At 43.0% G+C, this 16273-nt stretch overlaps 1 long non-coding RNA gene across 1 annotated transcript; it reads left to right on the top strand.

Moving 5' to 3' along the window:
- Nucleotides 1–2954: 2954 nt before the first annotated feature.
- LOC131395261 (uncharacterized) lies at nt 2955–5927 on the top strand. The gene is made up of 3 exons (XR_009216329.1): nt 2955–3014; nt 5498–5533; nt 5904–5927. It is a non-coding gene; the product is annotated as an uncharacterized LOC131395261 (long non-coding RNA).
- The last annotated feature ends 10346 nt before the right edge of the window (nt 5928–16273 follow it).

Here is a 16273-nt window from a genome sequence, read left to right as displayed (position 1 = left end):
TACAAAAATTTGTTATAATGGCTTTTTTGCATGTATTCAGGAACCTTGCATAATATGGGTATTCCCTGATTCTTGATTTTTAGTAGAGATTTCTAGTAAGCCTTTAGGATAGGAAGTATCTTCGTAGATGTGAGACAGAGAGCAGAAAAATAATAAAGTGATTGTTATATTTAATTATATCAAAAGAAAACTGTCGTTTTGCTAAATTGTTTTTACACAGCCTTTGCTTATTTGTAAGAGTGACACATATCATTTTATTAATGAAAAGAAAATTCAATAAACAATTTTAACATAAAACAATATCTATTGAGAACTTATATGAAAATTTTAGCAATATGCTGTCACCAATTTCCTCATCTGCAAAATGGAGATAGATAATACCATCTTCCTTATGAGTTGCTGTGAGAAAACTCAAGAGTAGTGTATGTAAAATGCTTATCATCATGTGGGTTGGAAAGTGATGCCCCATTCATCTTTCCACCTGGATGATGACAGCTTTTTTAATGCTTGAAGTCTGTAGTTTTCAAAATATGTTCTACTGTTATAAAGTGAATCTTTTTTACAAATTCTTTGTAGAGTTAGAGGATCCCTTTGGAATACAAATTCAGGCTCCCGTGTGTGTGCGTGTGTGTGTATGTATACGCACATCTCTCAAATAATACTCCAAGCCTTATAATGAAAAGCTACCATCCCCACTCTTGGCTCTGGTTCCAAAAAAACTTCTTTAATTTTCTGGTTGAAAAATCTATATTTCTAAATTAGCTACTCATACAGTGTTTTCATTTTTCAGATTTTGACTATTTATCGTTTCTTTCTTCTCTGAAAAAATCAGCATGAAGAGTTCTTACATATGTTAAAAACATAATTCCCCTTGCCCAATATAACGATTTAATGAATTAGGATAAATCAAAATTCAATGTCTACTGTTTTATGACATAAGCGTTTACCATTTTATAGCATATGAATCTTATCCAGAGATGTGCTACGTCAGATAGTATGAATACATTTTCTTTCTCACTTTTTCCTTTGACCTTTTAAATGGTAAAAGTCTCTTGTTTCTTTGTTGTCTTCCTATGGATTCATCACTGGTTCATCTCCTTCCACCAGAAAATTAAATCTCTTCTCATTAACTTCTGATGCATGAGACAATTTATGGGCTTCAGGTTTTGCTTGGGGACATCCCTTTTGGGCTTGAACATATACACAGTCCACATATACGCAGTATGTCTGGAAGGATAGAGGAGGAAAGGATGTTTATCTCTGTGCAAAAGTACCGGGAGACAGTGGTAGAGTGAGAATATTTTATTGACTTTACACCACTCTTTGAAGTTTTCCTATACGTGCACCTACGACGTAGGCCTCCCTCCCCCCAGATTTTTAAAATTAAAATAGCATTATATCCTTATCTACTGGCTTGGAACAGTAAGTTGTAGAGAAATGTGAATATATGATCCAATTTTTTAATAAAATTAAGAACAGCAAACGCACAAAATATATAGAATTCTAAATATGGGCACATCATTCTATGAGGCTGTGTAAAGGTGGGGAAAGGAGTGAAGAACAGCTGTTCAACATCCAGCTACCTGTACAGTCTAGGGGTCCACGGAAAGCCTCGCCTCCAGCCCCGACCCTGGAGCTGATTTCCTCCCCCTGTGAAGTCTGCCTGACTTATTCCAGCCACACCCCGCCTCTTCCTGCCCCTGGAACTGGTCTCCGCCCACAACGTTCGGGCCTGGCTCCGCCCACAACCTCGTCCCCGCCCACAGCCTGGTCCGGGCTCATGGCCCTGCCCGCACCCTTTTTCCCGCCCACAGAACCGCCTCCCCAGCCTGCTGTCACTCACAGCCTTGTCCCCGCCCACAGACCACCCTTAGAACTGGTTCCCAAACACAGCCCTTCTCTTAGATTTTGTCCCTGTCCCTGGTGCTGACCCAGCCCGCTTTCCAGCTTCTCACTCACTCTAGAAACTAGACACCTCCCCCGAGGCTGGGGTGCGCGGCATCGCCACGCCCGCCGCCTCAACCCGCAGCCCCCAAACGTTCCTCCTCCCCGAACGACCGCCCAAGACCGGAACCGGAAGCGCGGGCGGCGCCTTGGATGGAGCGGGCGTTCTGCGTGGTGTGTTCCGTCTTCTCGGCGCGGACCACATTCCCGTGGACGTTCGCCCAAAGGACCGGGGCTCGGTGAGCGGCGGGCGGTCCCGGATCCAGTCGTGGTCCAGGTAGGGGCCTGGGCCAGGGACAGCCTCGTCAGGGCCCGGCATCCCTCTGTCCTCCCGGAGCCCCGTTTCCCCCGGGCTGTTCGCTCAGGGCGCCTGATGCTGCTGTTCCTCCTGGCTCCGGGCGCCGTCGTCCCTTCCTCAGAGTCCCCGTCATCGTCCTCCGTGTGATTTTGTCCCCAGGGGGCTTATCTGCTTCTGCAGACGGTGTTTGGGTTGTTACAAATGGGGCGCTCCTGGCATCTAGAGGGGGAGGCAGGGATGCTGCTCAGCATCCTCCAGGGCCCAGGACGGCCCGACAGAGAATTATCCGGCCCCAAATGTCAGTGGTGCCGAGGTTGGGAAACCTGCTCCAGGGCCTGAAAATCTCCCGAGCCCTGAATGAAGTGTGGAAATTGTTGACAAGTCAGCGAGTCACTTACAGGGTCCCTAAATGACAAGCTTGTTTAAAGGGTCCAGAGTCACCAAAAAGTCTCTGTCCAGCCAAGTGAGTTGAGCGACTCAAGTGCACACAGCACGAAGCTGCTTTCTCCCATCTCTGGGAGCAGCAGGTGGCTGGATAGGAATCGGGAAAATCCAGTCACAACCAACGGTTACAGTTAAATCAGTAAATACGAAAAAGAAAAGTGAATGGGGTGAACTTTCCATCCAACATCCTATAAAAGGCCTCAAAAGCTTGTTTGCGCCTTTTTTTCCCCCCTCAGACACGAGAAGCATCCGTGGAGATCAAGTTTGAGGTGAAACCAGGCTCAGGGTCCACCTGTCCTCGCTGATCCATGGATTTCTGTGTGACCAGGTGAGTACCCTGTGGACCTGGTACCAAGAGGTTCCGGCAGCCTCCGCTGTGCAGAAGACCTGCCAGTGGGCTTTCCTGGGCTCAGGTTGTCACCACATGGAGTCATTGAGAGTGAGGGTATCTTGAGAGATATTATTGATGTTTGATGGATGGAAAGATGGTAAGCTGTGTGTGGTTCTGTGTGGTAAATATTTCAGTAAGCACAGTTATATGCAAATAAAAACACATGAAACCAACGTAAATAACTGAAAATGTGTATTATAGTAGAAAATATAGATTTACTTGCATTGCATAATACTCAAAAGTCAGGATTTATATATAGTATAATAACAGAAATGTTTTGCGTGTGTATGTAGTATTAGAAGACATCCCATGAAATATTAGCAGCAATACTCAGCAACGTTCCTTAGACCCATTCAATTGACTTCTAAAGTCCTATAAATCCACCACAAAAGTTTGAAATAAAGGAGCATTCAGGAAAAAAGATGATTGGAACTTCTTTGTATTAGTAACAAATGTAAAATTGAATTTGCCAGTAGCCAGATTTATTTTGAGCATTTTTTCTTTATGACATTTCAAATCATTTGGAGGAGTACTAAGCAACACTGTAGATTGCAGGGAAGGGCGCTAGTCTCCAAAAAGGCTGTCCTCTCCACCTTGTCTTCTAAAGGGAATTAACTTTGTTTCTGAAACTTTTCTGAAATAACGGTCTGATGATTCACGTTGCAGAGAATCTTGTTAAGTAATTTTGTATTTAGTTGTTGGCCTCTACTAATTGTGTGTGTATGTGTGTGTGCCTTTTTCATTCTAGCTTTCCTGTGATGTTCTTGAGGGGAATGTGTGCTTGTCATGCAATAGATAGTCTTTGAGTGTATAATTTATGGTGACCAACCATCCTCGTTTATTCAGGACAGTGGGGTTTTCCAGGACACAGGACGTTTAGTGTTCAAACCAGGGCAGTCCTAGACAAACCGGGATGGTTCCTCATCTCATGAGCCAGGCCCTGGGACACATGCACGGGGACCTGGAGAACCAGAGAGACCTTGTCCCACCTCCATGGAATATATATTGTATTTGGGAATTTGGATTTTGAAAAGTTAATGATGAGAGTGATGTGGGAGTTTGGCACAAGGGGAATCAAACTGAGGGTGCAGAGAAGCCCTCTTGAGAAGGACAGATATTTAGCTTGAGAGCTGGAGTTGGGACTGGATTTAGCTGGTCGGTGGGTTAGACTGGAGTGAGGTTGTGGGAGTGTGTTCAGGAGAGCGTTTCAGGCAGAGGGACCCCCATGAGGACACCCCTGAAGCAGAGAGCCTGGTGTGTCCATGAACTGAGAAGAGGGATGGCTGAGCCGAGTCAACACAGGGGGAGGGGTGTGAGCCACACCGGCGAGGGGGGGACAGGCAGGACCAGATCAGGGGTGACTTGGGACTCAGTTCTAAGGCCCGTGGGAAGACTCTGGAGAGATGCGAGTAGAAGGATGATGTGATTAGCGTTTGGTCTAAGCACGTGGGTTAAAATGGACTTCATGGTTAAGAATGAAGACTTAATAGGCAAGATGGGAGGTGCTGGCAATAAGATTAGGAATAAGATGATTGTTCCCTAGGCCTGGGTGATGGCTGTGGAGTAGGAAAGAAGTAGAAAGAAAAGACCTTGGAGTGTTGAACCGAGAGAACATAACGGTACTTTCTTGCCTGCATGTGTCAGGTGGCACAGGGCACTGACTGTTCTCGCTGCTGTCCGTGCAGACCTGCAGGCGCCCCCTCACACAGGTCTGTGTGTTCACCCCTCTTTGCCACTCACAGGCCCCCCTCCACATCCTAAAAGAAGTCAGGCTTTACTTGTCAGGGGGTTGTCTGACACGGGAGACACCTAGGAGAGCCCCTGCAGGCATCAGAGCAGCCCCTTCAGCCTCTCCCTCAGCCTCCTCCCTTCCCCTCTCTTGCTTTCCACACCCAGAACGACCCTGCTCAGTATTCCACATCCCCATGATCTTCCTCACCCAGGCTTGAGAAGGGTGGGGCAGCCACTGAGGTGGACCTCATCTGCACCTTCCACTCTGACCTCCGCAGGTCCCAGGCTGGACAGAGAGTGACTCTACTGGGAGCTAAGCCATGAGACCTAGCGCGTCACCCACCTGGGCTCCTTTACCCTGGACGGGGACAGCCTCTACGTCAGTGGTGAGGGGCTGTGCTACAGCCACACTCTCTCTCCCAGTCGGAGTTCTGTGTTCCCTTCGTTGCTCTAAAGTGAGCTATGATCCATCTCTCTATCCTCCTGGTCTGGGTTCAGTCTTCTCATCACTGTGTGATCACTGGGTCCAGCCACCTTCTATCTCGTTGCCTTCCTCCTGAACACCCCTCCACTCGTCCCCGCTGCTTTCCTCTCTGCTTTTCCCACAAAGGTCCCTACATCCTTCCTCTCCTTTAATTCTTTATGTTCACCCCAACTCTTGCTCAGCTCCTCTCGCCTTCTCTCCACAGGTTACACCTATGGAGCCGTGGCCCCGACTACCACCAGTGAGTATTCCTGGCCCTGATCTCCTGTGTCCCATCTGCATTTGGGGTTGGGGAGCACTTGTCCTCCTTCACCTGCTGTCCTTGGTGAGGGAAGCACCTGGAAGTGCCCTAACTCATCTCTTCTCTCTATCCCAGGTTCTGGTGGAGAGTCCCAGCCCAGTGTGAGAAAGCCTTAGACACAGACATGTTCTCCACCACATTCTGACCACACGCGGTTTTCACTTTAATTCTGCTAAAGCCCCGCCCTTGGTCCTCCTTTTCCAGGTATCCCATCCATCTGCCCATTTTTCTGCCTGTCTATCTGTCTCTCCTCCAAGTTCAGTGTCTCTTGTTCACCTATCTCTCTCTCTTGGGCTCCTCTCATCCACAGGCTTGCTCATCCCTCTGCTCACACAGTCACCCGTCCCCTCACTCTCATTTATGCTTCACCTGTGAATGGTGGTCCTGAGACAGCCAGTGCTGGAGCCCGTGTGAGCCTGGAGGCTCCTCCCACTCTGTCCCTCCCTGCTGACAGCCCTCTCCACAACTCCCGAGCCGGCCACCACGTCCCTGCATACTTGATCATCACCTGTGCCACCAGAAGCCACCACAGGTATCTGGGGGCCCCTTTTCCTTCCCAAGAGAAGCTCTCTGTCCCCACTCCCCCACGAGCCAGTTGTGATCCAGGAGCTGGGAATCCAGGGTGTGAAATTCTGATTTTATGGCAATCATGCTGATCACAAAGATTATACCAACGATTCAGTCTAAGGCCAGCCCTCAGAGAGCCCTTAGTCTTGTGAAATTAACACACCATTATAATACAATGTGGGATATTTCGGGGAGAGGCATCTGGAATAATTTGGAGGGGAAGAGCTTACTAGAGAAATTTTCACCAGGATGGAGTCTTTAAGAATGAGTAAGAGGGACCCTGGCAAATAGAGGATGAAGGGTTTTCCTGGCAGAGAGGATTCCATGAGCAAAGTCTCCGGCCAGAAACAACATGCCGTATGGGGAGAATTGAAACGAATGTGGGTTGCAAGAAACATAATGTTTATCCCGCGGTACATGGATAAAATGAGACTGAAAGGTCAGAAGGAGCCAGATTGAGTAGAGCCTTGAGTGCCAGGTCAAGAAGGTTGAACTAAACACTGAAGGCCATAGGGAGCCATGGGTGGTACTAGAGCAGTTGTGGCCCTAGTGAGGTATTCATTTCAGAAAGATCCTTCTAGTGGTCCATGCAGAACATCCTTTAGACAGAGCATGCAGTGAGCCTGCTGGGGTGTTGTTCCGGGTGAAGGAAATTAGTTTTTAGCAAGTGCCTTGGGGACAGACTTTCCACCCTGGGCAAGCTCTGAGTCAAGTAACGACAAGCCCTGAACATGGGGCTTTTTCCGGGAGCTGCCAGGCAGGTCAGCTAGTGAGAGTTCGATGGGGATGTGTCTTTTCAGAGCTCCAAACCCATTATGGCTGCTGGGCTGCTGGTTGTCTCAGCTGCCATGGTTCTGAGACTGATGGCTTTCAAAGTTATGGAGGATATTGCGAGAGCAGGATGGGAATAGTGCAAGTTATAGTGCCACAAAGTTTGCTCCCTTTATCAAGATTCCACAGTGTGTCTTCACTAAACCCTCCTCAGATTCTTACAAGCCTTTGATTAATTTCTAGACTTCTGAAAAGATGATTTCGACCATTTTTACCAGTGTTCTCATTGTTTTTATGCATTTGCAGAAGTCCTTACTCCAAAGTTTCAAAAATGTTCTCCCTGTAGTTATTTATTTATAAATTAATTACTTGAAATGAAATTACATGAGAAATTCAGTTCCTCACTCACACACGCTAGCCACATTTTAAGTGCTCGATAACAACATGGGGCTAATAATGAGTGTATTTGGTAGTGCAGACAAGTGTTTACATTATTGCAAAAGGTCCTCTTGGACAGGACCCAGAAGCAGGGAATCTAGAATCAGGGTAGAATTCCAGGCACCCTTGTTCATCCCTTGTGCCCTTCCAGGTCTGTCCCCCACAGTAACCACACTGGAGTGGACTCCCTGTGTACCTTGCCGCCTTGGTACAGAGACTGGACAGAGTTGCCATCTATGAGGAATTCCTGCGGCTGACCCAGAATGTTACCCAGCTGCAGAACTTGACCCTGGACAGGAAGAGTGTCCTTGGGGATGGTAAGGCTCCCTGGTCATTGGAAAAAGAAGTGAGGCCTTTCTGGGGACTCTGGATGCCTGGGACTGAGAGATCATTGAACTTTCTCAGGCTGGCAGGAGGTAGCATAGTCCCCCAGTCTTTACCCACCATTGAGAGAGAGAAAAGGACACCAGTGTAGTATAGGAGGCCCTCACCTTCTCCTAGACAGCTCTGTGACCTCAAACTAATCACCTCCCCTCTCTGGACTTTTGTTTCCTTATCTCTGCACTGAGAGCCACTGGGCCAGATGGTCAGTATGGGACTCCAGCTGTGTGTGAAGCAGACTTACTGGTTTGGGGGTCATGTGGTTCCTGATCCACAGGATATAGTTTGCCAAGTCCCACTCTAGATGAGCACCAATGCGCTGGAACTTTCTGCAGTGGTGGAATGTTCTATCCGTGCTGTCCAGTGCATAGCTGCATGTGACTGTTGAGTCCTCGAAGGATGGTATTGTGACTGGTCTTTATTGTTACTGATATTTAATGTTACTGAGGTACTAGAATTTGTATTTTATGTAACTAAAATTAATGTTAATTTAAAAAGAGACTTGTTGCTGCTGCATATCAGACAGCACACCTCTAAGAGGTTGTCTGGATAGAGGTACAAGTAGGGGGACCTGCACCCCTCCCTCCATGCCCACTGGGTGCTGTGTGTCCTACCCTCCTGGAGTTTATGTTGTAGCTGGCAATAACAAGAATAAAGAATTGAAATTTATCAATTATTTGATGTGAACAAACTCATACTTGCAGGTGGAAATCAGAGAAGACTTCCTGCAGGAAATTACATTGTAGCTTAATCCTAGAAAATGAATATTAAGCAAATAGATAAAGGAGAAGGAGAGGAATGTGTTTCTAGGCATGGAAGAACACTTTTGAGTGGGAATTTACAAATTTAGAGAGATCCCATAGGCTTGCCAACTGTGATGACCCATTCTCCCCCCGGCCGTCATAAGAAAGTCCAGCCCAAATTCAGTCCTCTGTGCCCAGAGGTATGAATTTGGTTTAATTTATTACACTTTTGTTCTGTGATAATGGTCTTGGATTTTGTAGCAAAGTGTGCTCACTTTTTAGAGATGGAAACTAAAATGGGTTGAAACATCATGATGTCTACTTGACTTTAATATTTCATTGAAAACATGGGATGAATCAAGGGTGGCAAGTGTTAATAATTTATACATTGATGAAATATTTTTTTAATTAGATGGAATATACATGGTTAAATTAGATGATGGATGTTTATGAGACTGTTCCGTTTATTTTTCTGCGTCTAAAATGTTTAATTAAAAAGAGTGAAACACATTCATATGCCTTCTCCATTTCATTCATTTCCAGAATATTCTCCCAATAGAGACGACACCTTGACTGATAAGCCTGGTAAACCTGCAGGAAGCCCCAGCCCACGGTAGGGGGCGAGTATCTTGATGCTGTGCCTCATCTAAGAGAACCATGCGCACAGCGTCTTGGATGATGAGGAGAGTTGGCCAACCCTTGTCAAGGATGGTTGAGGCACAGTGGGGTCAGCAGGAGCCTTGGGGCGATGACAGGAGGTGGCTCACCCCAGCACATGTCTCCCCAGACCACCCTGTCTGGGCCCTCATCCTCAGCTGTTTGGCGGGAATCCTGGTGCTCATCACAGGCCTGATCTGCTGTCTGCTGGTAAGCCATGACGTGTTGCTTGTCTTCTTACTATTGGGTTGTAAGACCTCTTTATATATTAAAAATACACATCCTTTTCTAGCGATATGTTTTGCAGATGTTTTCTCCCAGTCTGTGTGTGGCTTGCCTTCTCCTTCACTACATGAGTCATTGGGGAAATGTAAGTGACAGTCATCATGAGATTCCACCATACTTGAGAATGGCTATAATTAAAAAAACTGACTATAGCAAGTGTTGTTGAAGATGTCAAGTCACTGAAACTCTCATCGAGTGCTGGTGAAAAATAGCTTGGATGCATCTTTAATAATTATATACGTCTACCCAGCCATTCCTCCCCTAGGAATCCATCCAAGGGAAATAAACCCGTATGTCTATACACAGACTTGTACACACATGTTGATAACAACCAATTTATAGTAGACAAAAACGGAAAACAACCCAAATGTCCATCTACTGGTGAACGGATACACAAAGTGTGGTATATCCCCACAGTGGAATACTATTCAACCATAAAAAAGAATGAATTATTTTTTTTCTTTTTTAATTATTTTATTGAAATTATAAAGGGTTTTAACATTGTGTAATTTCGGGTGTTCATTATTATCTGTGAATTTCTGTATAGACTGCATCCTACTCACCACCAGTAGTCTAACTTTTATCCATCACCATGCATATGTGCCCCTTTAACTCTTTCACACAACCCCCAGCCCCCAGCCCCTCTGGTAAGCACTAATCTGTTCTCTTTATCCCTGTGTATGTTTACCTTCTACATATGAGTGAAATCAGGCATATTTGTCTTTGTCTGGCTTATTTCATTTAACTTCATACCCTCAAGGTCCATCCAGGTTGTTGCATACAGGATGATCTTGTCTTTTTTTTCTGGCTTAGTAGTATTCCATTGTATATATACCACATCTTCTTTATCTATTCATCTGTAGCAGGGCACTTGGGTTGCTTCCATGTCTTGGCTATTGTAAATAATGCCGCAGTGAACACAGGGGTGCATAAATCTCTTTGAATTGTTGATTTCAATTTCTTTGGATAAATACCCAGTAGTGGGATAGCTGAAAGGTATGCTATTTCTATTTTTAAGTTTTTGAGAAATCTCCATACTGTTTTCCTTGGTGGCTGCATCAGTTTGCATTCCCACCAGCAGTATGTGAGGGTCCCCTTTTCTCCTTATCCTCTCCAACATTTGTTATTTTTTGTCTTGGGAATTATAGCCATTCTGACAAGTGTAAGGTGATCTCTCATTGTTTTGATTTGAATATCCTTAACAATTAGTGATGTTATACATCTTTTCATGTGTCTGTTGACCTTTTGTATATCTTCTTTGGAAAAATGTCTGTTCATATCCTTTGCCCATTTTTAGATTGGATTATCTGTTTTTTTGTTGTTGGGTTGTATGAGTTGTTTATATATTTTGGAGATTAACCCCTTGTCAGATATATGATTTGCAAATATTTTATCCCAGTTGGTGGGTTGTCTTTTCCTTTTTTTTTTTTTTGTGAGGAAGATCAGCGCTGAGCTAACATCCGTGCTAATCCTCCACTTTTTTTCTGAGGACGACCGGCTCTGATCTAACATCTATTGCCAATCCTCCTCCTTTTTTTTTTTCCCCAAAGTCCCGGTTGATGGTTGTATGTCATAGTTGCAGATCCTTGTAGTTGATGTATGTGGGACGCGGCCTCAGCATGGCCGGACAAGAGGTTCGTCTATGCGCATCCGGGAACCGAACCTGGGCCGCCAGTAGCGGAGCACGCGCGCTTAACCACTAAGCCACGGGGCCGGCCCTGTCTTTTCGTTTTGTTCATCATTTCCTTTGCCTTGCAGAAGGCTTTTAGTCCCATCTAGTCCCATTTGTATATTTTTTCTTTTCTTTCCCTTGCCTGAGTAGACATGGTATTGGAAAAGATGCTGCTAAGACCGATGTCAAAGACTGTACTGTGTATATTTGCTTCTAGGAGTTTTATGGTTTCAAGTGTGAGATTCAAGTCTTTTATCCATTTCGAGTTAATTTTTGTGTATGGTGGAAGATAATGATCTACTTTCATTCATTTGCATGTGGCTGTCCAGTTTTCCCAACAGCATTTATTGAAGAGACTTTCCTTTCTCCATTGTATGATCTTGGCTCCTTTGTCAGAGATTAACTGACCACAGATGTGTGGTTTTTTTTCTGGGCTTTCAGTTCTGCTCCATTGATCTATGAGTATGTTTTTGTGCCAGTACTGTGCCATTTTGATTACTATAGTTATGTAATATATTTTCAAGTTAGGATTGTGATGCCTCCAGCTTTGCTCTTTCTTCTCAGGATTTCTTTGTCTATTTGAGGTCTTTTGTTATTCCATATATATTTTAGGATTCTGTGTTCTGTTTCTATGAAGAATGTCATTGGGATTCTGATTGGGATTGCTTTGAATCTGTAGATTACTTTAGGTAATATGGACATTTTAGCTGTGTTTATTCTTCCAATCCATGTGCATGGAATATCTTCCCATTACTTCAGGTCATCATTGATTTCTTTCAATAATGTCTTATAGTTTTCATTGTATAGGTCTTTAACCTCTTTGGTTATATTTATCCCTAGACACTTTTTTCTTTTTGTTGCAATTGTAAATGGGATTGTATTCTTGAGTTCTCTTTCTGTTAGTTCATTGTTAGGGTATAGAAATGCAACTGCTTTTTGTAAGTTGATTTTGTACGCTGCAACTTTGCTGTAGTTGTTGATTATTTCTAATAGTTTTCTGATGGATTCTTTAGGGTTTTCTATATTTACAATCATGTCATCTGCAAACAGCAAGAGTTTCATTTCTTCTTTTCCAATTGGGATTCCTTTTATTTCTTTTTCCAGCCTAATTGCTCTGGCCAAAACCTCCAGTACTATGTTGAATGCGAGTGGCGAGAGTGGGCACCTTTGTCTTCTTCCTGTTCTCAGAGGAATGGCTTTAAGTTTTTCGCCATGAAGTATGATGTTGGCTGTGGGTTTGTGATATATGGTCTTTATTGTGTTGAGGTATGTTCCTTCTATACCTATTTTATTGAGAGTTTTTATCATAAATGGATGTTGGATCTTGTCAAATCCTTTCTCTGCATCTGTGGAGAGGATCATGTGATTTTTATTCCTCATTTTCTTAATATGGTGTATCACATTGATTGATTTGCGGATGTTGAACCATCCCTGCATCTCTGGTATAAATTCCACTTGATCATGGTATATGATCCTTTTAATATATTTCTGTGTTCGATTTGCTGATATTTAGTTGAGGATTTTTGCATCTGTGTTCATCAGTGATATTGGCCTGTAATATTCCTTCTTTGTGCTGTCCTTGCCTGCTTTTGCTGTCAGAGTGATGTTGGCCTCATAGAATGAATTAGGAAGTGTTCCATCTTCTTCAACTGTTTGGAATAGTTTGAGAAGCATAGGTATTAAATCTTGTTTGACTATTTGGTAGAATTCTCCAGAGAAGCCATCCGGTCCTGGACTTCTGTTTTTTTGGGAGGGTTTTGATGACCATTTTGATCTCTTTACTTGTGATTGGTCTGTTCATTTTCTCTATTTCTTCTTGATTCAGTTTTGGGAGGTTGTAAGAATCTAAGAATTTATCTATTTCTTTTAGGTTATCGAAATTGGTGGCATGTAAGTTGTTCAGTGTATTCTCTTATTGTCCTTTTTATTTTATTTATTTTTTTTAATAAAGATTTTATTTATTTATTTTCCCCCCAAAGCCCCAGTAGATAGTTGTATGTCATAACTGCACATCCATCTAGTTGCTGTATGTGGGACGCTGCCTCAGCAGCGGTGCATCGGTGCGTGCCCGGGATCCGAACCCCGGCCGCCAGCAGCAGAGCACACGCACTTAACCGCTAAGCCACGAGGCCGGCCCAAACAATTTTTTTTTTTTTAAAGATTTTATTTATTTATTTTTTCCCCCAAAGCCCCAGTAGATAGTCGTATGTCATAGCTGCACATCCTTCTAGTTGCTGTATGCGGGACTCAGCCTCAGGATGGACGGAGAAGTGGTGCCTCGGTGCGTGCCCGGGATCCGAACCCGGGCCGCCAGCATCGGAGCGCGCGCACTTAACCACCAAGCCACAGGGCCGGCCCATCTCTTATTGTCCTTTTGATTTCTGTGGTATCTGTTGTAATTTCTCCTCTTTAATTTCTAATTTTAGGTCTTTGAGGCTTCTCTCTTTTTTTCTTAGTGAGTCTGGCTAAGGGTCTGTCAATTTTGTTTCAGTCTTCTCAAAGAACCAGCTCTTTGTTTCATTGATCCTTTCTACTGTTTTTTTAGTCTCTAATTCATTTACTTCTGCTCTAATTTTTATTATTTCCCTCATTCTGCTGACTTTGGGCTTCATTTGTTCTTCATTTTCTGGTTCTATTAGGTGTAGTTTAAGGTTACTTATTTGGTATTTTTCTTGTTTGTTGAGGTACGCTTGTATTGGTATGAATTTCCGTCTTAGAACTGCTTTTGCTGCATCCCATAAGAGTTGTTTGGTTGTCTTTTCATTTTCCTTTGTCTTCAGGTATTTTTTGATTTCTCCTTTGATTTGTTCATTGATCCAATGGTTCTTCAGTCGTGTGTTCTTTAGTCTCCACATATTTGTGACTTCCCCATCTTTTTTCTTGTAGTTGATTTCTAGTGTCATAGCATTATGGTCAGAAAAGAAGCTTGATATGATTTCAATCTTAAATTTATTCAGGCTTGCCTTGTTTCACAACATATGGTATATCTTTGAGAAGGTTCCATGTGCACTTAAGAAGAATGTGTATTCTGCTGTTTTGGGAGGGTATGCTCTCTATATATCAATTAAGTTCATCTGATCATATGTTTCATTTAATTCCACTATTTACTTGTTGCCTTTCTCTGCATGATCTATCCATAGATGTAAGTGGGTTGTTCAGGTCCCCTGCTATTATTGTGTTGCTGTTAATTTCTCCCTTTAGGTCTATTGATAGTTGCTTTATATTCTTTTGTGCTGCTGTGTTAGGTGCATATATCTTTATAAGTGTTATGTCCTCTTGGTGGAAAGTCCCCTTTATCATTATATACTGCCCCTCTTTGTCTCTCATAGTCTTTTTTTATCTTGAAGTCTGCTTTGTCTGATATAAGTATGGAAACACCTACTTTCTTTTATTTGCCATTTGCTTGCAGTATTGTCTCCCATCCATTCATTCTGAGCCTGTTTGTTTTTCGTGCTCAGATGTGTTTCCTGGAGGCAGCGTATTGTTGGGTCTTGTTTTCTAATCCACCCCACCACTCTGTGTCTGTTGATTGGAGAATTCAATCGATTTACATTTAGAGTGATTATTGATACATGAGGGCTTAATCCCACCTAATCTATATTTCCATTGTTTCTCTTCCTTTGTGTTTCTGACTACCATTTCATTTTGGGGGTTTTCTGTGGAGGTTTTATCTTTTTTTATGATCTATGGCTCTGCTCTGACTTTTTGTTTGCTGGTTACTGTGAGGTTTGTATGAAGATCTCATAGATGACATAGTCCATCTTCTGAGAGACTCTTATCTCCATTAGTCTAAGCAGGTTCCATCACTTTCCTCTTCTCCTTCTGAGTTATTGTTGTCACAAGTTATTTATATTTGTGTTGTGCATTTGTGACTAAGCTGAAATGTTTATAGTTACTTTTGATGCTTTCCTTCCCTTCTTCTTTTAAGTTATAATTAAGTATTTGCTACCCTGTTGTGAAGCAGAGCTGTAGCTTTCTGATTTTGTCTGTCTATTTATCTCTTTGCTCAAAGCTTTGTAGACATTTGCCTTCTTTTTTGTTTCAGGTATGAGGGCGTTCTTGATCATTGCTTGTATGGGAGATCTAGTGGCGATGAACTCCCTCAGCCTTTGTTTATCTGGGAAAACGTTTATTTCTCCATTGTATCATAAGGATCGTTTCACTGGATAGAGTATTCTTGGCTGACAGTTTTTGTCTTTCAGTATTTTTAATATATCATTCCATTCTTTCCTTGCCTGTAAAGTTTCTGCCAAGAAATATGCTGAAAGCCTGATAGGGGTTCATTTTTAGGTTATTTTCTTCTGTCTCGCTTCCCTTAATATTTTTTCTTTGCCATTGGCTTTTGCCAATTTTACTATTATATGCCTTGGAGAAAGTCTTTTAGCATTGATGTAATTAGGCATTCTGTTGGCTTCATGTATTTGTAAGTCCGGTTCTTCCACAGATTTGGGAAGTTCTCAGCTGTTATTCTTTGAACAAGCTCTCTGCTCCTTTCTCCCTCTTTTCTCCCTCTGGAATACGTATAATTCTTAGGTTGCTTTTATAATTGAGTCATATATTTCTCCAAGAATTCCTTCATTTTAAAAATCTGAGTCCTCTTTCCTCGTCCACTTCTATATTTCTCGTCCATTTCTATATTTCTATCCTCTAAATCACTAATTCTTTCATCCATAACATCAGATCTATTTTTTAAGGATTCTAGATTCTTTTTTATCTCATTAATTATGTTCTTCATATCCAGAATTTCTGCTTTTTTTTAATAGTTTCATTCTCTTTGCTGAAGTATTCCTTTTCCTCATTAATTTTATTTTGAGTTCATCGAACTGTCTGAACATTCTTGTAACTTGGTGAGTTTCTTTATGACAGTTATTTTGAATTCTCTGTCATTTAGATTGTAAATTTCTGTGACTTCAAGGTTGGTTTCTGGAGACTTGTCATTTCCTTCTGCTCTGAATTTTTACTGTAGTTTCTTATGGTGTTTGATGAACTAATCTTTTGCCTGCATATTTGTGGTAGTATCAGGTCACAGATTCCACCTGCTACCACTGTGGGGGAAGCATGAGCTGTGTTTCTGATCCCACCCCATATGCTGGAAGTTGCATGGGTACAGTGGGTGTTCCCACCTGCTGAGAAAGCATTCACACTGGGCTCAGAGTTGCCGCCACA

The sequence above is a fragment of the Diceros bicornis genome, chromosome 31 (assembly GCF_020826845.1).
Source record: "Diceros bicornis minor isolate mBicDic1 chromosome 31, mDicBic1.mat.cur, whole genome shotgun sequence".
Taxonomy (NCBI): Eukaryota; Metazoa; Chordata; class Mammalia; order Perissodactyla; family Rhinocerotidae; genus Diceros; species Diceros bicornis.
The sequence above is the reverse complement of the archived record's forward strand: the minus strand, read 5'-3'. Positions and strand labels throughout refer to the sequence as shown.